The sequence below is a fragment of the Pongo pygmaeus genome, chromosome 2, assembly GCF_028885625.2.
Source record: "Pongo pygmaeus isolate AG05252 chromosome 2, NHGRI_mPonPyg2-v2.0_pri, whole genome shotgun sequence".
NCBI classification, from domain to species: Eukaryota; Metazoa; Chordata; class Mammalia; order Primates; family Hominidae; genus Pongo; species Pongo pygmaeus.
This window is the reverse complement of record NC_085930.1, coordinates 112476909-112500074: the sequence shown is the minus strand read 5'-3', so window position 1 is coordinate 112500074 and position 23166 is coordinate 112476909. Positions and strand designations below refer to the sequence as shown.

Sequence of the window (23166 nt, the reverse complement as noted above, 5' to 3'; positions counted from 1 at the left end):
AAAAGGGTTTGGGGCCACAGAACTCTGACAGACTCTCTTAAGGCTATTGCAATCCCTGGCCTCTCTGGGAGAGTAAAGTCCTGTTGTCATTTCTTCCAACTGGGGTTAGAAAGCAGCATCTTAGGGGAGCCCAGTTCATACCAACCGCTTCCCAACCAGCAGAGGATCTTCAGAAAATGGAGCTCAGAAGCTGATCCAAGATGGAGATACAGAGACAAGGAACAGCTGTTTGCTCTTTTTTAATTCTAAATCTGGCATGCCCTCGAGTCCCTGGCAGAGTCACACCGCATCTAGACATGATTTGGGCCCTGCTGGTGTCTGCACAAACTCACTCCTCTGAGAGCAAGACATACTCCCCACAGGCCGGCCACCTAGAGCCTCTTGCCAAACACCAGGAAGCCCATCTTGTCCACAACAGCCTCTCAGCCCATTTTCACCATCTACACTCCAGCCTCTCCTTTGAAATAAATGTATTCAATGCAAAGGTACAAAATGGATGAAACTGTTGTTTTTAAATGCTGATTTCATGCCCCTCCCAAAGGCACTCTTTTGTTCTGTTTAATTTTTACATCAGATTGCTGATAAACTCTAGGGTGGATTCATCAAAGGAAACTGATAATTACCAACTCTGTACATTCTATTTTGTTCCTTATTTTGTTAGCATCTGATTCTGAAAAATATTCTTTATAAATGGGCTGGAAGCTGGCATAAAAATTATTAGCAATAACAAGACGTTTTTGCATAGAAATGGGTTTCGTACCTGCCAGCTGCAGTTAAGTGTGTGGGACTTGCTTTGTGGCAGCCAACGATATCCAGCAAGCTCCTTTCCACCTGCCTCCAGGTAAAAAAAAAAAAAAAAAAAAAAATTGCCTTAGAACCCAAGAGCGGGGTTGTATTTTCCTCTGCAGAAAGGTACCCATCTTTTTCCAGCTGGGATTCCTGGTGGGTGGAAAACAGATTACCAGGGAAGTGGAGTCAGAGAGTGAGCCTAGAACAGCACTAAAAAAGGGCATCAAGCGGTCGTTGTCCTAAGGATTGGTTGGGGTGGAACACTGGGAGATCCCATAATTGCTAAGAATAGCAGAAAGTGTGTGCATCGGTTGATTCATTTGATATTCGTGAACATGCACAGTCCTCAGCAGAATTTAATGTATATAAGCAGTGGGCATTTATTATTTCTGGATGCTGCCCAACATCTTCCCATCTTTGGGGGAGTTCCATGGTTTGTGATGCATCCCCAGGGTAGAAGCTGGAATTGCTCCTGCCCATCCACTCTTGCTGCTAAGATATAGGCAGGGGACTTAGGATCTATTGATCTGATACACTCACTTGAGGCTTTGCCTGGGAAACTAGTACCATGAAGTTGGTGCCACAGGGAATTCATTCTGCTGAACATAGCAGCAGATTATTCTAAGAAGCATCCAAGCCCTAGACTCAGGGGAATTAACACAATATTTGTGCCCAGGGGTATATACCTGGAGGCAGATCTGTGATGAAATCTGGCCACTGTTCTTGGTCACTAGGCTTTCATGTGTGTACCTCCGGCCTTCTCAGAGATTCTGGGAATTATCTAATATTCTTAAACAAATTCCTTTTCCACTTAAACTGCCTAGAATGAATTCCTGAGATTTGCAACTGGGAACCCAGACTATGATCATAGCTTTATGTAAGCTGCAAGTGACAGAAGCCCAAAGGAAATTTGGTGAGTTTTGTAAGAAAAAAATCCAGTAGGAGTATTCGTGGTTTCAGGTATGGTCAAATCTAGGGGCCAGGATTTGTTACAAAATTTGCAGGGCCCAATACAAAATGTAAGTGTTGAGTCCCTTTTCAAAAATCATTAAGAATTTCAAGATAGCAATATAAAAGCAGAGGGCCCTTCTAAGCTCAGACCCCTGTGTGACTGCACAGGTTGCATACCCATAAATCTAGCCCTGCTGGGGCTCAAGCAATGTCACCAAGACTTCAATGTCTTTCTCTCTCTACCTCTTGGCTCTGCTTTTTTCTGTGTTGACTTCATTCCCAATCAAGTTTTCTCTGTATGGTGTCCCCAAGCAGCTCCAAGCTTTAAGTGCAACAGAAAGAGAGGGGGCCCCTTTCCTATAATTTCCAAAAAATAATCCCAGAAGTTGGTCCTATTGGTCAAGCCTGGACCACATACCTCTTACAGAAGGTAGAGTCATCCCCACTGGAGCCATGTGACTTTAGAGTAGAGGAAGGGTAATGCAGTGAACAGTACCAGCAAAAAGGAGAATAGATGGTGGGCAGGCAAAAGCAACAGAGGTGACCACTGTACAAGGTACACCTGCTCTTAAGAAGCTTATAAATTGATAGGAAATATGATCTCATAAGAAAATGTAACAGAAAGAGTTAATGTTTATCAACATGTGCTCCACTCATTTCCAGTCTCCTTTCAATTAGGTTAGGACCTGTGCAAGTTCTGGATTGCAAATCAACATAGTTAAGAATTAGTGCCTCTCCTCCATCTTTCTCCTTCTTGGAGGCTACATATTCCAGAAGCATAAAGACCGGGGAAAGTGCTCAATAGCCATTGCATTATATGTAAACAAGAAATAAATCCTTTTTGTAATAAGCCATTGATATTTCTGACTTTGCTTATTACTGCAGCAAAGCATAATTTATTTTAATATAGTACATTTGAGAAGACAGAAAGTAAGGCTTTCTTGACTCTTTGTGCCCTCTAACTCTATGTGCTTGGAGCTTAAAGGAGAACTATGGGTTGTTATGTTCAGAAAATGTCTTATGGTAGAGGAGACTGAACCAAGGTCTTGAAATATAGGTAGCATTTAAATAAACAGGGAATAGGGTCATCCTAAGTAGAGATTTGCATGAATAAGTGGTACCCCATGAGCACATGACCCTTACGATGTTACCCTAAGTTTGATTCTTTCGTTGATTTAACATGTTGTAAACCGCAGGTTTATCCATGTCTCCACTGGGATGTCCAGGGGCAGGAAAATGTGTGCAGATAACCTCTCTATGCTATTAACCCTCTAGTACATTACTCCAAAGAGCATAGCCCTCAGCTGGACTGGGAAAAAATAAGATATAGCTGAAAGTGCACTTCCGTCTCAGGTCTATGAGGTAGCATTCCCCAAAGGCCAGTCCCAGAAGTTGACTGTCATAAAGGGTTTGGAAATCAATTCAGCTCTTTCTTCTGTATATTGGCATATAAAGGGCTTTGAGAATCCCACAGTTAAGTAACCTAGTTAACTTGGTCCATGTGTTTTCCATTTGACTGTCACACCTCTTTTTCCCATAACGTCGTCAAGGGATGGTCATGGACACTGCTGCACTGTTGCTACACCATTTTATACACCTGCCCTATCTGTTATACAAAGTGTGTGTTGTAAATTTTATAATGAGCATTATAAAATGGCTGTAAGTGATAAGTTCCTGGAGTTCAGACCTATTAGTCACTACAAAGCCAGAAAGACAGTTATAGTCAATACTCAGCTCATCTCCTGTTCATAGTGAGCTCAGTCTCAAAGAAGAGAGATATAGCTTTGTTATAGTCAAAACTCAGCTAATTTCCTGGTCATAGTGAACTCAATCTCAAAGAAAGAGAAGGAAAGAGGAGAGGAGGAGATCTGTGTGTCCATTTGGAATGCTCTTTGCTGCAAGTAGCAGGAACAACAAGAAAAAGACTAACTTATCTTAAATAAATAAAAAACATTTCTTCTCCCATAATAAATCTCAGAGGCAGTGCTTCTGACTTCCCCTTGATCTCCCCCTTGCTGCCATGATACAGCTGCCCAGGTTCCAGACCTCACGTTTGTGTTCAAGGCAGGAGAAAGGGGCAAAGGCATGATACCGGGTTTCTCTGTTGCTTTAATCAAGAAAGTAAAAGCTTTTTCGGCTGTCCCCAGCAAATAGTTTCTTCCATCTCACTGGTCCCTGTCACAGCTGAAGGGCAGCTGGAAAAGTGAGTTTGGCCCGTCTCAGAGTAGGCGAGGGAGGGAGGAAGGAATCCTTCTGAGGTTAGTCAGCAGTGTCTGCCTCATTCTGCTTCCAAATGTAACCAGAAAGACTCAAAATCTGCACTTAGATATTTTCTTATTTCCATATGTTAAGATGTAGCTGATACTGCCTTTGTTTTGTCTTCTTACTGAAGTAAAACAAACATGGAGAAAAGTACATATATTATCATGTACAGCTTGCTGAATTTTCACAAGGTAAACACACCCATGAAATAGCACCCAGTTTAAGAAACAGGACATTCCAAGCTCCAAACTTCCCCAGAAGGCCCCTTACATCCTCCTCTAGGAGGCAGCCATCTTTATTACTTCCATAGCATAGATTAGTTTCATCTTTTGTTCACTCTGCAATTTTGAGTAATAGAGGCTTGGCAACTTCTATTATGTTTTAGGTGTGTTTTGTATCGGTATGGCAATTTTAGATGGTAGATGTTAAAAGGACATATGTGAAATGTGAGAAATATTGTGGGCTAGATCCTAAAACACCAAATGATCTGCCTGGTCAGTACCATTGTAAGTGAGAAATAATTCATCTGCACATTCACGTTTGTACTAACCATGTGCCCCCAGGTGCTGGTGAAAACCCTTAACTATTGTTAAACAAAGAAATCTCTGATGCCACTCATCCTGGAGAGCATTACACAGTTGCCCATGCAAGAAGCAGCTCAACTGCAAATCAACTTCTACCTGTACCTCTATGAGGGGCTCGCAGTAGGAACCGTCATTTATTTTCCCCATCCTGAAATCTTTCTCCATCAGTAGTGTCTCAGGCCTCTCATTGTTTCTCAGTTTTTCCTGCTCTAGAAAGTAATTGTCCCTCTGTATAAAGTGTCCTCGGAGTCCCCAAAGTGAATTTTATTCAAGCCATGTATACTATATTTTATTTCAGAGAGAACATATGTTCTAAATTTGGTAAATCAATGAAACTTCAACAAGTTGAAAACTGATGATCATATAAATCACTGACAATCGTGTAAATTTTTTTAAGTAGAAAACTATAGTAAATAGGTACTTATTGGGTGCTTTTCGTGTGTTAGATGCTGGATTAAGTGTATCACATTTATTATTTCATTTAATTCTCACAACTACTGAATGAGATAGAGGCTTCCACATCTTACAGATGAGGAAAGAGATGTTCAGAGAGGTTTGTGAATTGCCCAAGTTCTCACAGCCAATGAGTGTTGAAGGGCAAACCAGAATCTAAGCTGTCTGACTTAGGAAGGCACACTGACATGCTCAGCTGGTAGGAAACCTTACACTGGCCCTCACCTTGCAAAGGCCATGAAGTAGAGGAGGCTATCTTCTGAAGCCAAAATGGTTAGGGTCTCCTAGGGCAGTGGCAGACTCAGGTGAAAAGAGTGAGAGACCAGGAGGATGCTCAGGGTCCTCACCTGGGGCCCAGGTTAGAGTCCAAGTAAGAGTAAATCTTCCCTGAAACCCACATTTTCACACCCGTGCATAGAGCGGCCCGAATGGGGGAGGGGCAGGGGTGGAGTCATTGTCCTTGGGCCGGTAGGAGTCAGCCGAGTCTCCTATCCCTATTCTGGTCAAAGCTGCCCTGGAGCCACAAGCCCAGCCTGAGGAGCTGGGGATCAAGGCCTTTGAGGAAATACAGGAAAAATGAAAATCCTAGCTGATCCCTCATCTGTCCAAGCATTCCAGTGCTCCAGAGAGAAGGGCCTGTCCAGATCCCCACAGCCAGTTGAGATGCACAGACCAGTTCTACATATAGCATGTCCAGGCAGGAATCCCAATCACACTGAACACACTGATCGGCCAGATATGTTGAGTGTGGTCTTAGGTCGAGTTATCTAAAAGCAGACTCTGAGATAAAAATTGGTGTTCAGATGATTTATAAAGGAAGTGCTGCCAGGAAGATCTGTAAGGAAACAGGGGAGGCAAGACAGGAAAGGAGAAGAAGCCAAGCAAGGCTGTGGTCAGAGTCCCTTGCGGGGTGGCTTCAGCCTGATCCCACAGGGAGCTCTGGAGTGTGAGTTATGCCTCAGAGTTGTCTGGACCTGAGACAAGGGAGATGGCATTTCATCTCTCCCCATCTGCACCCCTCGGTCATTGACTAAGGACCACTCTCCATGTGGGTGGGCACATAATTTCCAGGCACTGCTAGCTCTTTGCGCATGTGGACAAAGTGTGTTCCAGTAGACCAAGGGTAATCTTCTAAAACAGAACTGAGGACCAGGCATGATGGTGCACATCTCTAGCTCCTGTAGTCTAGTCCCAGGCTGAGGCGGGAACATCACTTGAGTCCAGGAGTTTGAGGTTATGTAATATATTCATTTCAAAATAGGGAATCTAATTTTTACATGTGCAACAGATAGGCTAACACTAATTTTTAAAAGTTAGGTAGATAGAACCTCAGAAATACCTATTATTGAGTAGCCACTGTATTCCAGCCTGGACAACAGAGCAAGATCTCATCTCTAATAATTAATTAATTAAAAGAGAGTGAAATAAAAGAATGCACGTACTGGCTTATGGAGGTGAACACCAATGTGGGGAAGGGGTCACAGAATGGTACAGGTGATCTAAGATGTAGGCGGGACACACCCTGCATTCAGCTCCCACCTGCAGCATCCCTCAGAAAATGCTGAAGTATGACGTTCCACTGGGAATGTTCATGCGTGATCCCTCTAGCCAGTAAATCAGGAAGCACCTGAAGATGGGGAGGTAGTGATGATAAGATAATATATATTTCTGAGGTTCTATTTATCTAACTTTAAAAATTAGTGTTAGCCTATCTGTTGCACATCTAAAAATTAGATTCCCTGTTTTGAAATGAATGCATTACATAATAGCGTTTATAAGAACCATATGAGCTTCTGAGTCTATCACAGGAACAAACTTTGCACAAACTCTGCTCATATCTTTTGACACCTGCACTTAGTCACAGGTGGCCATGTACTGCTCTTGAGGGATGCATATCCTGAGATTCATTAAGGATTGGATCCTAGAAAAATAGGATTAATTGTTAACAATAAAATATATGAATAAATTTTATAACAGCTTTATTGAGGTATAATTCACATACCATATAATTTCCCCATTTAAAGTGTACAATTCAGTAGTTTTTAATATAGTCACAAAGTTTTGCAATGATTCCCACAATCAATTTTACAATATTTCCATCACTCCCAAAAGAAACCTCATACCCACTGACAGTCATTCCTCATCTTCCTCTATATCCCCAGCCCAGAGTAAAAAGTAGATAGGGCTGGGAGACAATCCCTCTTGCTCCTCATTTCAGGAACCATCCAGAAAGCCTTATGGAAAAGAATAGCTCTGGAAAGTCCCCCATTCTCCACATTTGCTTGACAGAGTCACAACTTTGGAGTGCCTTTGTGATCGCCAGGCTCAGTGACTGGCAAATCAAGAGAAAGAAAGAAAGGGAAAGCCTGTGTCAATTCAATACAGCCGAGCTAATGAATCTGGTCCCTTGTCCCAGACTAAGAGAAATGTGAGCATTTGCATGTCCTGCTGTGTAGACAGCAGGAGCCGCCTCTGGCACATGAGGCAGGGGTGTGGCCTGGTTTCTTCCTGAACACCAAGGGGATGATGTCAGGCCACTCCCTCCAGAGGGCTTGATCCCCAAATTCAGACTCGGGGGAAACAGGGCACTCCTTACACAGGAAGCTGGCAGTGCTGGGCAGTACTGGTTGAACCAAGTTATAAATTTCCATAAAAGCCTCCTTACCTTTTGGGAGAAGAAAAAGGAAAGGAACACCCAAGCCTATTAGAAAATCCTTTGGAAATATAAATTGACAATACTACTAAGGGGTTTATTCCCGACCAAACTTTTTTTATCTTTCCAACTGAGGGAAGAAGTCCAGAAAAAGTTACCCATGAGACTCAAGGTTATTAAGTCAATTAAACGTAATATCCTCTGTATAATTTTGCTGTATAAATATCTTGGCTAGAGTGTAGCATCACTGGGTTGGACGCATTAAGTAAATACTTATTTGAAGACCTTTTCCCCTGAAATGTAAGAATAAGGCAGTGAAAAGAATACATATTCTGAACATCACATCGGCCCCATTAGGAAGGCTCTGTGATCACATTATTATGTGCTTTGTCTTCAAACAGAGACTTGCCTGTCTTTTTCACCCATAAGCAGAAAAAGTCCTCTCCATGCTCATTATCAGGCTTACGGAGCCCATTCTCTCTGATTTACCTCCCTCCCTCACTTTGGAGCTCCACTTCCTTGAGATCTGTCATTGTCACCTTTATTATAATGGTTCTTACAATCCCACAGCTAGTGACACCCAGAGGAGGAGTATTCTGATGAGGAGGGTGGGGGTCCCCGGGAGATGTCTGCGATGGAAGTTTCCACAGAGGCTACACTGAAAACTTGCAGAGAGAATGGAGAACTGACAGGGAGATGGGCATTAGGCCACCCAGTTTTACTCCTCTGGTCTCATGCAAGAAAAAGTAAGGCTTTTGAAAGTATTTGGAAAAGTTGATCTAACAGTTTATTCCATTTGCAACAGGCAGGAATATTTTCTTCCCAGGTAATGAAAGCAGAGGGTGGTACACACAAAGGCAGTTGAGTAAACAGGTAGAGGTAGCAAGCTTTCTTTCTTTTTTCTTTTTTTTTTTTTTGAGACAGGGTTTTGCTCTTGTTGTCCAGCCTGGAGTGCAATGGCGCGATCTAGGCTCACTGCAACCTCCGCCTCCTGGGTTCAAGCAATTCTCCTGCCTCAGCCCCCTGAGTAGCTGGGATTACAGGCATGCGCCACCACGCCAGGCCAATTTTGTATTTTTAGTAGAGACAGGGTTTCGCCATGTTGGTCAGCCTGTTCTCAAACTCCTGATCTCAGGTGATCAACCCATCTCGGCCTTCCAAAGCACTGGGATTACAGGTGTAAGCATGCTTTCTTTCTATCACATGTGGGCAAAAGGAAATTAAAATACCCATGAGAGGAAGGAATTATGGCTGGTTTCTTTGTCTCATGCTCAGTAGGGCCTCTGAGTCAATGATAAGACAGTATCAAGCAGGACAATATAATATGATGGGCTTCTTTCCTTCTTTCTAAGAAGAAACTATGTGTCTGTGAATGCTACTCAACTAGAAAAAAGTCAAAGATCAGTGAGTATGGTTCACCCACACTTGGGGGTAGAATTGGCCCGAGATATCATTAAAAGGTATCAGAAGCACAAAAACAATATTTTTAAAAACCACAGCTAAGGGATGGCCAAACAGGCAGCAATAAATCAGAAAAGGTTTAATCCTTTCAGTTTGTCTGCTTTGGCCAAAACAACGGAATTTAATCAAGTTCATGCACACATGTGATTTGTGCAACAGTTTATGATACTCTAGAGATGAATAAAAGTCATGGTTGTCTATCTATCTATCATCTATTTATATTTTCTATCATCGGTCTAAATATCTATTGATATTTTTTCTCACTAAGAGTAAACAACTATCAATTTAAACTGTACATAGCAGTGTGATAAGTTGCAAAAGTCAGATTTTAAAAATCTTTAGGGCCCTCTCAATCTTCTTCATTGGTTTTTGGGCTTGCAATTAAAAATATGCTGGCTGGACACAGTGGCTCATGCCTGAAATTCCAGCACTTTGGACGGCCAAGGCAAAATAATTGCTTAAGCCTAGGAGTTCGAGACCAGCCTGGGCAATGTGGCGAGATCCTGCCTCTACAAAAAATAAAATAAATAAATAGCCAGGCGTGGTGGCATGCTCCTGTGGTCCCAGCTGCTTGGGAGATTGAGGCAGGAGGATTGCTTGAGCCCAGGAGGTCAAGCTATGTTTGTGCCACCGCACTCCAGCCTGGGCAACAGAGCAACACTTTTTCTCAGGAAAAAAAAAAAAAAAAAAAAAAAAGCTGCAACTGCAATTTTAAGAGAGATTGGATCCATCACCATATGAAAATGGCACACAAATTGCCCTGCCCTTTTGTGCAGAATGAAAGAAAAAATGAAGAGCTAAGGGAAAGGAAGAAAATATACACTTTCAGGAAAGATAAGATATAGGCTCACAAAATAAAAAGATACAGAAGAGGCTATTCCAGGTAGAGAGATGCTATAGCAGGAAACTCTTCTGCTAATAAGGGTAGTAAAGGCCAGGTCAAGAGGAAAGCCAAGAGACTCATAATCATTTGCAAGACGAAATAGGTTAGGGCAGTGAAATACAACATCTTGCTCAAAGTAATCCAAGGGCAGTCTTCACAGTAGTGGGTGATTCTGGGAGAGATTATAGAGAAAAAAAAAATCACAATGAAGATAAAAGTTGGTGAACATCTTCTAAGATAAGTTCCAAATAGATTAAAGATATAAATGTAAAAATAAAAATTAAAAGTGTTACTAGAAAATATGGAATTATTCTTCTGTAACTTGGAATAAGAAAAGCATTTCTAACTGTAACTCAAAACACAGAAGACACAAAAGAAAAGATTGATTAATTTCCCTAGGTAAAAATAAAATATCCTGAATGACAAAAAGAAAAAAGGAAAAAAAAGGATGAGGAAGAGGAAGAGAAGAAAGAAGAGAAGGAGGAGGAGGAGGAGGAGACCAAAAAAAATTCCCATAAAAACACCATAAACAAACAACAAACTGAAAAAATATTTGTATCACAAAGACTGAATCTTCCTACTACAGAGATTTTGTAGAAATTGAAGAGATCAATAGGCAAAATATATACCCATCAGTTTGCAGAAATAGAAAGAAAAATATTCAGATTTTCATGAAAATATTCATGAAAATATGCTCAACTTCATCCAAAAGAGAAATGCACAAATTACACTGAGATGTCATTTATAAAATTCCAAAAGTTTGATGACAAACTAATTAGACTGGGTTCTTCCAAGTATTTTAGTCTAAATAGTTAATTTGGGAGATGATTTTAGGAAACACCAGCAGGGAAGTGAGGAAGAGAGAGAGAGAAGTCCAGAAGGATGTGTTATCAGGTTGTGCTCCATTTAACACTATGGAGACCTGGAGCTCAGGTGGGGAACTGTGGGAGACAGTGTAGAACACACTTTAGTGTTATCCCCTCTAGGAATGACAAAGCAGGGGTATTTATCCACCTATTCCCCTATCTATCATTGCTTGATGGCTGCTTGTGGAAAATTAACTCTCAGGCACTTCTGCCCTATCCCCACACTCACATACAGGTCAAACTTGCTTCCTAAAGCCAAAAAAAAAAAAAAAAAAAAAAAAAATGCCCTGGGACAGAGGGTTGCAGCTGTAGTATAGAGATGACTTGTCTACAGGGTGTGGGTGGGGCATAGCCATATCTTCCACACACCCTCCATTGATGAAACTGCCAGAGAATAAGCATTCTCATATGTTGCTGGTTAGAATGGAAATTGTTACAAAACTTATGATCATCGGGAGTGCCTATTAGATATTGGCAATTTGACAATGTCATACTGATTCTTCTCTCCTGGTGCATATATTTTTTGACTCAGCAATACCACTTCTGGGAATTGATCCTACAGCTAAGATTTGCACATGTAACAAATGACACATGTGCAAAATTATTATGCAGCACTGTTTGTAATGACAAATGCTTAGAAACAATCTAATGTCCATTAATGGGGAGAGGTTAGTTAAATAAACTAAGGTACCAAGGAATGCTATGCAGTTATAAAAACAAATGAGGCGGAACTCTGAGTACTGATGTGGCAAGATTTCCAAGATATGGTAAGTGACAAAAATAAACTGCAAGAAAATTATACTATCTTTCATATTTTAAAAAGAGAGGGAAAGTAATACAAATTCATATTTTCATAGAGAAGTGGACAGGATACAGAATAAATTAATAATAGCATTAATGTAAGAGTGGTGGTGGTGGTGGGAACTGGTGGACAGGGTGAAATTATATATAGAAATATATATTTCTGAATAAATACCTGGAGGATTTTCCAAAGCAAGGACCAGGTTGCCACTTCATGGAGCTGGTGACTTATGGCCTTTCCACAAACCCATATCTGAGTGTAAAAACAGAAGGTTGAGCACACAGAGTGGTTTAGAAATTATTTTAGGAATAAAATGGACGTTCTGTAGGAACGTGATACTCGGTTCTATTGAAGACCATGGAAATTTTTATTTCTAGTGGCTGGAGATGGATATTATAGCTAAACAAAATAATTTTACTACAAAACATATATGTTACAAAAAGAAAGAAAGAGGAAGGCTATATGACTCAATCAAGCTGAGCTAATGAATCTGGCCTGGTATACCAGTCCAAGAGAGATACACACACAGACACAAACACACACAGACACACACACACACGTGAATGAATTATTTAATTTGAAAATTAAATTTAGAAATACTGATGGATATCTGTTGGCATGGAATCATGGGGCACTTTTTCACTCTATCTCATACATTTTTATTTATTTGAATGCTTTACATGATGCATGTATTATTTTGAAATCTGGAAAAATAGTAGAGATATAATGACTAAATACAAACTAGGGAGACAGACAATAGTAGAAAATAATCAAAATAGAAGATTTATCAAACCAGGTGTTGAGCTGCAAGGAACAGAAATGACTCTGACTGATTAAAGCAGAAAAGAAATTTATTGGAAGGATATTGGATAGTTTACAGAATCACCAGAAAGGGTAGAAGCAATGGGCTTGAAATGCAAGCAGCAACCCAACGGGGCTAGGTAGCAATAACTACAGAACCATCTGATGAGTCGCCATCGTACCCACTGGCCCTGGTTCCCTCTGAGTCCTTTAGAGGAACAGGATGTCAGACTGGAAGTGTCAACGGAGGCACGAAAATATGATGGTTGGAATGAAATGCAAGGTAGATTACCAGGTAGAAAGGTCAAAGCAAATGACCCAGAACTGGGAACAGTGAGCACATTAAAAGGATGAGAGACTAAGACAGGGGAACAATCCCTGAAGAGAACCTTAGAAGGGCTTAGTGGAGTCCCACCATGCTCAAGGGAGAGGGAGTCAGAAGGGTTTGTAGGGGAGCTGCTGATGAACCCATAAAAATGCCCACCTTTAGACACTAGTTGGACCCAAAGAGCAAAAGCCAGTTTATAACCGTAACCAGTTTGTTTAGAAATGTTGCATTCCTCTTACCTTGGCCCTAACCCCAAAGGGAACCAAAACTGCAGCTAGCCAGTGGGGAGGATGTGATGGTGAGAGGAAGAAGACAGCTCACCCTCTTCACAGCCCTAGCTGGGAGGGGGACAATTTTTACCTTTGACTAAAAGATAAAAGTGTGGATTAATATACTGGGACTGTGTTTTGCAACTCAGTAACCATAGAACTTATTTGTGACAAAATAAGAGAAAGTCACTCAGAAACACTCTCATGAAGGAGGCTTAAAAGAGTGGACAAAAATAAAGTTGCTTTCAAGATCACCCATGACAATTCCAGTAAAGTGACAGCCACATAGAAACAGAACATTACTGATGCAGTCACTGAAATAATTAAAGTTGCCTCAGCTTCTTCGTGTCATCTGTACCAAAGTCCCAAACAGAACCACCTGATTGGCAGAGGGGGAACTTCATGCTCCAGCTGCCATGGCTCATGTGGCCAGAATACTCTACCTGGGGAACTCCCCAAGCTTAGGAAAAGGGTTCACAGGCAAAAACTGACCCATGTGCACTATAATGCAAGGCTTTGCATTCACTTCTGATGGGTACTGTACTCTGCTAAATGCAGGGCGCAGGGGTATACGGGAGACAGAAGAGAGGACTTCAAGAAGGGTAACACAGACCCTGCTCTCAATGAAGCAGCATTTCCCTACACTCCAACATAAAAGTATCTCACTTTTATCTAGAACCTTAGAGCTCAAACAACTCTTTCATGTCTATTTCATTTGCTCTTGAACACAATGCAGTGAGAGAACTTTCCAGTGTCCCACGGGGTGACAAGCACATAGTTGGTATTCAGTAAATATTTGTTGAATGAATGAACAAGTAAAGGAATGAATGGGTGAGGAAGAATTAAATCCAGTGAAGTACATGCTTTACAGTTGGTCAGCAGAGTTCAGTGCTGTCCAGTGGAACTTACAGTGATAAGATATTCTTTGTGCTGTGCAACATAGTAGCTGCATATGGCTACTGAGTGCTTAAAATGTGGAGTTTAATTTAATTTAAATTTTAATAGCTATATGTGGCAAAAGGCTATTGAACTGAACAGCACAGATCCAGAGTTCAAATCCCAGCTCTGTGTTTATTTAGCTTATAACTTGAGCAAACTTCATAATTTATCTAAGTCTCAATTTCCAAAATGGAGAAAACAATGTTTCCCTACCTCACTAGTTGTGATGGTTAAAAGAGGCCTTATATATGAGGAGTGAAGTTCACTGGGTCATGAAGGGCAAAGCTCTTACCTCGTGGTAGGTCACTAAATGGAAGCCACCAATGGGATTATTGTGACTCACTAGCACTGCTGTTGCTACTACAGCCGTGATGCCAAGACGCAGAGAGAAGCTAAAGAGCCTGTTCAGGTCACACGGCTAATGCACATCAGAATGGGATTTGCATCTTCTGTATTCATTATAGCAGTGATGCTTTCTAACTATCCAGTTAAACAAGGCTCCAAGACCCCATTACAAGCCCTAAGCGGTGTTCATGCACTGAAAAATGAGTCTTCCACATTTGTTTGCAAATAGTATTCAAATTCAGATGCCACTGAAATTAATAAAACATATATTTGTTTAAAATCAATACTGAATTTGTAGCTTTTTGTCATTATATAGATTCTCAACAAACAGCTGTTAAAAGTACAAACATTATTGAGGTCCTCAGAATCCTTTGACATTGAAAAGGCATACTTTTCTCTTTGTTAATTACTCCTTGTTAAAATAGTGTGTGTGTATGTGTATATCAAGAGAAAATGGTGATGCAAGAAACTCCACAAACCTGTATATATTTTAGGAATATTTGCTAGAAAAATGAATGGCAGTTTTTACCAAAGGGAGTTTATTGAAAGTCAGTTAATAGGAAAGATTAAGGTGTAATTGCCTAAAGGATTCTTCAATAATCAGTAACTATAATAAATCAAGCTCGGATTTAGTTTTTAAAAAACGAATTGCACAAATTTGGAATAGGTAAAAATAATCCTTTAAAGCTAATTATGGGAAAGATTTGAGAGTTTTAGAACAGTGGTCCTGAATGGAGTGACTATAACCCAGAAGGCACATAAGGATCCACTGGAATGAGGAAATAATGACTACAACCACTATATTTATTTTTTATTTTAAAAAAAGAAGTCAAGCTTCACTGATATTTAATGTATATAATTGGCATCTGTACATATATATAATTTTAGTAAATATGTGTCTGGGGGTGCACATACAAAATTATTTTACTAAGAATATTGTACAATTAAACATTTTTAGAAATGTTTGTGTCAAAAGATAAGCAGCTCATAACCTGCAGTATGATGTGATTATTTAAAACAAGACAAAATTTGAATTATCTTTGTTCTATTAGTTAGCTTTCCTATGTAACAAACCACCCCAAAACAAATTGGCTTACAACAACTACCCTTTTTTAAATTGTTCAGAATTGGCACAATGTCACTTGTACTGACAATCTACGAATAAGGGTTCTGAAAGGTAAGTCATATGAAGAAGGGTTGAAAGAACTGGGATAGGTTTGCTATGAAAAAAGAACATTAATAAGAAAAAGGAATATGTGTGTTAGACATTCACTATCTTTATTTCTTACAGCTTAGTTTCTAATACAATTTATAGTGGCCAGAAAAATATTTTGAATGGACAATCCCTTGAAGCAACAGAAATTAAAGTACTTTTTTCTTTTCCCAAATCGGTTTTATAATTAAAGAACTATATGATTTCAGCGAGTTCCATTTGGTAGAATGACACAGTCAGCTGACATGAAAATTACTAGAAATTCCCAGTGGAGATGTATATATTTCATACTTGTCCACTTTCCTCATTTTTATCAAGGAATAGGCTATTTCTTTCTCTTCTTTTTAAAAGAAAATCAATATGACCTTTGCTTCTTTTTCTTTTTCCCCCAACTCAAATTCTACAATTGTAAATTCAAAACATGAACAGATCTGAAAATAGATTGTGAAGAAAAAGCTTTAGTACAAACAAAAGAAAGATGGAGTAAAATGCACGTCCATCGCTGCATGAGAAATGGTGTGACAAACGTGCGGTACCTCTCCACGGAGAATGGTAATGACTGAGAGCCTTGCTTGTCCACCAAAAAAGAGGATGTGAAATAAAATATATTTTAAAGAAAATCCATGCAAATGCAGTGTCCCTTCTGGGTATAGCTGGAACAGCGTTCTGTTTGAATAATTTTATACCTTCGCTTAGAACTAAAATTTCTGCAAAGTTATACCAAAATGCTGTTAAAATATATACATTGTATAAGCAACAATTGTATTATAAGATTTAGCATTAAATTTTAAGATTATCCAATATAATAAAATTTAATAGCCAATAATCTTTACAATTTGGCCATGAGAAAATTTATTTCTTTTACTTTTTAACAAACAAAAAATTAAGACTGCAATACAAACAAAAATGTCATTTCTTTGGGCAGCATTATTAGGAGAAAAATCAGAAATGACTACGTCCTTACCCTAAGAATTTTTTAGACAAGTAGTTAAAAAAAAAATTCAATCTGTATGTTCTTCCACTTTTCTAGGCCCAAAGTTATTTTTTGCTGAGTGGTACAAAATAGAAAACGGACATTTGCTTCTGGCACTGTGACCTTCTGTGGGCCCTGCCCATGTTACTCTGATACAACATATTTCTGGCACACACTTGTGATATAACCAGCAACCACTCTCCTTAAATACTGAACTTGACAGCAGGTGAAAGGGAAAAGAAAATTTTCTTTTGCATCAATAAAGAGTGTTACACTATAAACACACTTCCTTCTTTGATAAGATAGATGATTTTTTAAAATTATTAATTCAGTTAGGTAATTACTCAACACTTATTTTTTTCCAGCTATACACATGGGAACATGTAATTTTTGTTCTGAAACCAATGAAGCTCATAAATATTATAAACTACTTATAATTTTTAAAACGAAATCTATAGCTGATCCATATGTTTTCCAACTAAGATGCAGTATGAAACCTCTATGTTTTAAAATGTCATAACCTCCATACATACCCACAGATACATATACACATCGATGCAACTCTGCACTTACCCATTGATGACTTAACCTTTTAGCATGGATTGGTGAGGGGCAGGGGGAAAAGAACTGGGGAGAATTTTTTTTCAGTAGGCATATTTACTAAACAGGACATTTTACTCAGTATTTTGTTTTAGTGTGTGGGGGGAATCATAATTGTATTTAGACTTTATTTGGCATGGGTTACTCAGTTCACAGCAGAAGCACCTGCAGCAAATTAATTTGTTGTAGCACATTAATTATCTCATACCTTCTATTTAGGCTGCAGCTGTTGCTATTATGTTAATAATATTTTTTATTACCACTGTATACAACAGGTTATGGCAATAATAGAAATATCTCTTTCTCTCTCTCTTTTTGGCTTCCCCCCCTTCCCGTTGTTTCCATTTTTCTATGTCAGAAAGGGAGAATGAAAGAAATTTAGGCAAATTAAGCCCCAAAGCGCACTATAATTTTCTATTTCTGAACTGATTTGTAAGAGAATGGGTAACTGAAATTAGCAAAGAATCACCCCACACAAAGATGGCGCGTGCAGAATTTGTGAAAGCGAAAAAGAAGACGAAGGAGAAGCAAAGAGGGACGGAATACTGCAGTGCTAGGGTGGTGAGTGTTTGGATGGGGGCGGGGAAAATGCTGCAGTTTTCATGAAATAATAAGGTGGGGGAAAAAAAGGCATACAAAGAGTAGGTTTTTCATTGTTTGTAAAATATAAACACAGATGAATTCTGTCTTTGGTTTGTTCATGCTTTTCACTCTGCACAGCAGGGATGTTCTTAAGAAGTTGCCCTCTGCGAAATTTCACTAAATGGGAACCGTGGACCCTGCATGATGGGATTATAATCACACTAGCCACTCCTTTTACATAATTTTTTGTTTAAGATCCAGTAAGACTCCCTGTTTTTAATACATATAAAGCAATAGACATGTATATGTCGATAAACTGAGGGTTTGCGTCCCTATTGCCTAATGCAAGCTAAAACAAAAAACCGGTGATATCACATCTACAAATCTCAATGGATTCAAAAACAATATGAAAATTTTTAGCTGACAAGAACATGTCTGCTGCCTGCAGTCCCTGCAATAGCTCACCATGTTGCCTACTAACCAAAAGATCAAAAATTATCGATTTCATGGCGCTGCGAGGTCTGCAAAGAAAAGCTACTTTAAAATTTGCATTGTTTAAGAAATGACTTAAAAGAATCATTTTTTTCTGAACACTTGGAAGGTGAAAATGGCTTGTTTTAACCTTATCCATGATTTACTATAATTCTATTATTTCTAGCAGCTGGAGTCCAGAAATGATTTTTTCGATGAATTTAGGATTTTGCCGCAGTATACATCTGCAGTCCCAGAATCCTCCGGTAAGTTAATCCTTCTTGCGATGGGAAACGCCTTTAACCTTCTTGTGAATGAAATATCTGCAACCATTTTGAAATTTTTAATGGAGGGGTGTGTGTGTGCACGTGTGTGTGTTGCGGGTATGTGTCTCCGAAACATGATTTCTTAGAAATGCAGCGGTACTTGTCTGGGTTCTTAGAAACATTGAGAAACATATATACCTTTATGTTCTTTGAATATCATGGATGATGACTCCATTGCTTCTCCTTCATACTTTGTATGGTAGCCATTAAAATGTACTTCCTTAGTCTGGCAAACCAATGAAGGCCTCGAGAACACATAACTCCAAGCATGTAGGGTGCTCCTGACATAACTAAAGTGACCAGGCCATAGCAACCACCATGGCCATTGCCTCCCGCCACCTTCACCGCCCCTCCCTCACTCTGCAGTATACATCAGCTGCAAGCTTTCCACAGTGGCTTTCCGCCGAACTTGCCCAGTGGGTTCCTAGATTACTTCTGTGTGCGAGAATAGCCAACCATGTAGTCTGACAAGAGGTATTTACAACTACTTAGCCTGTTCAGCTGGAAAGAAATCAAAAGATAACACTGAACCCTGAGATGATGTATTACAAATCAAAAGTCCCAATCCATAAATAGCCCACCTGATGAACTGCTAAATGAAAAGCTGATCCTGATTGTTGTCCAGTGTTTTTACATTGTCCTAAGAAATATTTTTAACAAGACTTCTTGGAGAGTTGAGATTGATTGTTTTTAAATGCATGGAATATTATTCTTACCTTTCTGCTGGGAAGGGAGCCTTCCGAGGGGATTCCGATGTAGAGTCCAAGTGAGACCACACCCTACTTTCACAGCTTGTTTTCTACCGTTTCTGCTTCTTTTTAAATAGGGTTAACAGTTACAATTGTACATTAATTTAAGAGACTTAATCAAATGGAGCCAGTCATCCGTTTCCCTCTCTCTAAGGGAAGCTCATTGTCTTAGATGCTCAATAAATGTTTAATTAATGGATTTGATAAAGTATCCTAAAAGTGAACGAACCTTCTTTACAATGCTGGCATATTTCTGTGATTCATATTTCTGTCTGAAGTGCGAAATAATCTGGGCTTTTTTTTTTTTTTTCTCTTAAAGGTAATCAAAAGCCTCTGTTTTAGCGAAGGGATGCCTTACATGCAGGTTCAGTCTACCACTGCTTTATATGCCAGTGGCCTGATACCGTGAAAAGAAATATCTTCTTTTTTAAACTAGCTGGAGACACTTTTGTTTCTAAGAACACAGCCTAAAAATTAGAACCACTTGTCTGTCGCCATTTTATAAAATTAATTTATGTCAAACCAAGGGGGACTGGCTCTAGAAGGAAAAGGCATAAAACAGATTACCAACTGTTTTTATGAAATGTATTGTCCAAGGTCAATTCAAAAAAATTATTTAACAAAATTACTTATTTTACCAAACTCAGGTATTTTGATAATGTATTTTTCTTTGATTTAATGGTAGTGTTTGTCTTCATTTCACAGAAGTTATTCATCTCATATTTTTGGTGAGACAACTAGAACAATTTCTGCTTTATGAAACACGCAAATAAAAATTAGGAGCAATGTTAAATTTAACTAACTTGCTTTAATGCTAGTCAACCAGTAATTCTTCAGTACAGTTAATATGATGGGAAACACAGCATGCTGCATTGTTGCAAATTTTACATTTTCTTTAATAAAATGTATTTGTTTACGGTGTCAGCAGGGATTAAAAATCATAATTCTAAAGTTAAAGTATTTAAATTATAGAAAAATGATTCCATTATTTTGTTAATGGAACAGAGAAATACAAATATAGAAATGTTTTTGTCCCTTAGATTTTCTAATGGTGCAGATATTTCTTAACCAATTTCAAGAGTGCCTTATTCAACAACAAAAAACCTGCACATAGAAAAAGCAAACATGTTTTTTTTTAAAAAGCCCTGTAAAAGTGGTTAATCTGTCGTCTGATTTTTAATGTATAACTTTAATCAATCGCATATTCCTTAATTCTGCAAATGACAATTAAAATTAGGAATCAGTACCTGAAAACGCCATTTATACTTTTGAGTTTATATTAGAAACATGGTTTTGATGAAATACCTTTTTCGGTTCAATCTTTTTGAATTGTGACCACAACCAATAGCTACACTTAATTCTACAGAATTAGTAAGAAAGATTACAAATGAGAAGGTCTTTCTAGACAATGGATCTCACTGAACATCATCTTAGTGTGTAGACTTTTTCCACTGCAGTGGCCCACATGTGCTATGGTGACAGACGGCAGTTGGCATTACCACTTATATAGTAAAATATCTTTAAGACAAAAATAAAAGTTATTTAAAGAATATGCTGGCCCTGAAACATGAGCTGTGCCTTAAACTACATATCCTACCTCCATGAGTGAATGAATAAGTGGGTTTTCTGCCTGCATCTATGTGTTAAGACCTATTGTTTGCTTGTATTAATTGTAGTCCTGGGATAAAAGCACAGAGGTAACTTTCACTGTTGCTTTTTGTACTCTCTCCAATGTTTGGAGGAAAAATAAGCACAAACAATAGCCTAAAGAAAGTGAATCGATCATAATTGTTGCAGCTTTGACAAACGTCAATTTTGCTGCATTACAATGGGAAACATTTTTCGGTCTATTGAAATGAATTACAAAACGTTTTTAAATAGAAAATTAGTTAAAAAATTAGAGGCTGCCTAATCGATAGCTTTCTCTATAAACATACTTGGATTTCACAAATAAGTAATACCGTAAAAAACTTCTTCTCCAAAGAAAAATCCCCACAAATAAATCTATTGATACCTAGTGACAAGTGGAACCAGATAAAAATGGAATCTATAAGAATTAACCTAATTGACAGCGCTCTGGAGCTAATCCATTTCCATTAGTTATTTGTTCACAGTAGGTACTCATAAGGACTTGTGGAATTGCGGGCTTGGCGCCCACTCTACGGGGAGTTCACAGCCTTCGTGAGTGGGGACAGAAGGCGGCTCGGCCCGGTGATTCAGGTCGAAATTCAAGCTGAACAGCCTGCTGAGAGGTGGGATCCACCATCCGGACAGTGGGGGGCTTTGGGGGTGCTGTGAGACTGGGCTGCGACCCAGGTCCAGCAGGGAGTGTGCATCACAGACCGCAAGGTTGGCGAGGCCCCCTAACCCACGCCCGGCCGGGAACCCGCAGACCGGCGACGGGACAGCGGCAGCGCCCAGCAGCGCCCCAAGACGGGCGCGCTGACCCCGAGCCCCTGCCGCCGCCCTGGCCCCGAACTTCCGCCTTCCCATGACCTGTCCCATTCGCCCCGAGCGGTCCCCGAAGGCCGGGGCCGAGGTGCCACCTTCCGCAGGCCGCGGGAAAGTCGCGCCGAGTCCTGCAGCTGCTCTCCCGGTTCGGGAAACGCGCGGGGCGGGAGCGTCGGACTTGGGACAGGGGAGGATACTGGGGCCACCTTCCCCAACCCAGGCCGCGGGGGCCCGGCCTCCCCGATGCAGACCACAGCGCCCTCACGGGCTGCCCTAAGGTCCCGCGCAGCGGACAGCCGCCAGCCGTCACCCCGGGGAGCGTCCGTGGCGTGCCCAGGCACCCCACCCCGGCCCAGGGCGCTCAGACGGCAGCAGACTGCTCGGCGGCGCGGGGACTACTTTCCACCGCCCTCTCGCGCCCCGCCCCTTGTCCTCGCGCGGCGGAACGCTCCGCGCTGCGCCGGCGGCGGCAGGATACAGCGGCTTTTGCGCGACTTATAAGAGCTCCTTGTGCGGCGCCATTTTAAGCCTCTCGGTCTGTGGCAGCAGCGTTGGCCCGGCCCCGGGAGCGGAGAGCGAGGGGAGGCGGAGACGGAGGAAGGTCCGAGGAGCAGCTTCAGTCCCCGCCGAGCCGCCACCGCAGGTCGAGGACGGTCGGACTCCCGCGGCGGGAGGAGCCTGTTCCCCTGAGGTGCTTGGGCGCTCCTTTCCTTATCCTTCCGGGGCTGCTCCCGCTTCCTCTCGGAGCCAAACTTCGTAGCAGGCGCGCGGTCCGGGCGGCGGGCTGGGAGCCGGGCTGGGCGCAGCCGGGAGGCCTGGGGTTGGGAGCGGGAAGCTCAGATGGGGGACGGTGGGGGTGGGCCGCGCCTGGGACGCGGAGGGCGGCGGCCGGGCCCGGGTTCCGGTCGTGCTGCCTCCCTGGGGCCCCGGGGGCATCGCTTGCGGGGAGGGGGCGCCGCGGTGGCACGTCCAGGAGCCCGGATGGCTGGCGGGGGGTGGGGGTCTGTGGTTTCCGTCCGGGGCTCTGGCCTTGGCCGAGTTTGGGGGAGGGACCCTGTGCCTTGGGATGCGCCGGGCCCGGGGTGGGGGGCGGGGTGGGGACGGGGGGCTCCGCCTTCTCAGCTCCTGCGGCGAGTTGGGGTTCGGGCGCTGAGGCAGAGACGCCACCCTAAGTCCCATCAGTCCTGAGGATCGGACCAGTGGACTTTCTCTTAAGATTTTCTCTTTCGTTCTTAAGAATAGAAGTGTTGTTATTATTTTTTTTAATGCCCTGGCTATGTGAGTTTGAATCGAAGCAACTTTAAACCTTAGAGCAACTAAACTCTCAGTGCAGCGGTGCGATGCGTCAGTAGGGTGTGCACATAAAAAAATCCGTGTCTTGCACCTATATTTTAGCGTACTGTGCAGGTGAGTGA

At 41.2% G+C, this 23166-nt stretch overlaps 1 protein-coding gene across 4 annotated transcripts in view; it reads left to right on the top strand.

The window, feature by feature from the left end:
* The first annotated feature begins 21993 nt into the window (after positions 1 to 21993).
* Positions 21994 to 23166, top strand: part of CTNNB1 (catenin beta 1) — a 41363-nt gene continuing 40190 nt past the window's right edge. The window contains exon 1 of one of the 4 annotated variants that reach the window (XM_054482416.2): positions 21994 to 22442. The gene's annotated coding sequence lies outside the window, so the exon portion shown is untranslated. Of the gene's footprint in view, positions 22443 to 22865; positions 23159 to 23166 lie in introns of those variants that run through there. The other 3 variants (XM_054482415.2, XM_063661259.1, XM_063661261.1) reach the window with 3 other exon arrangements.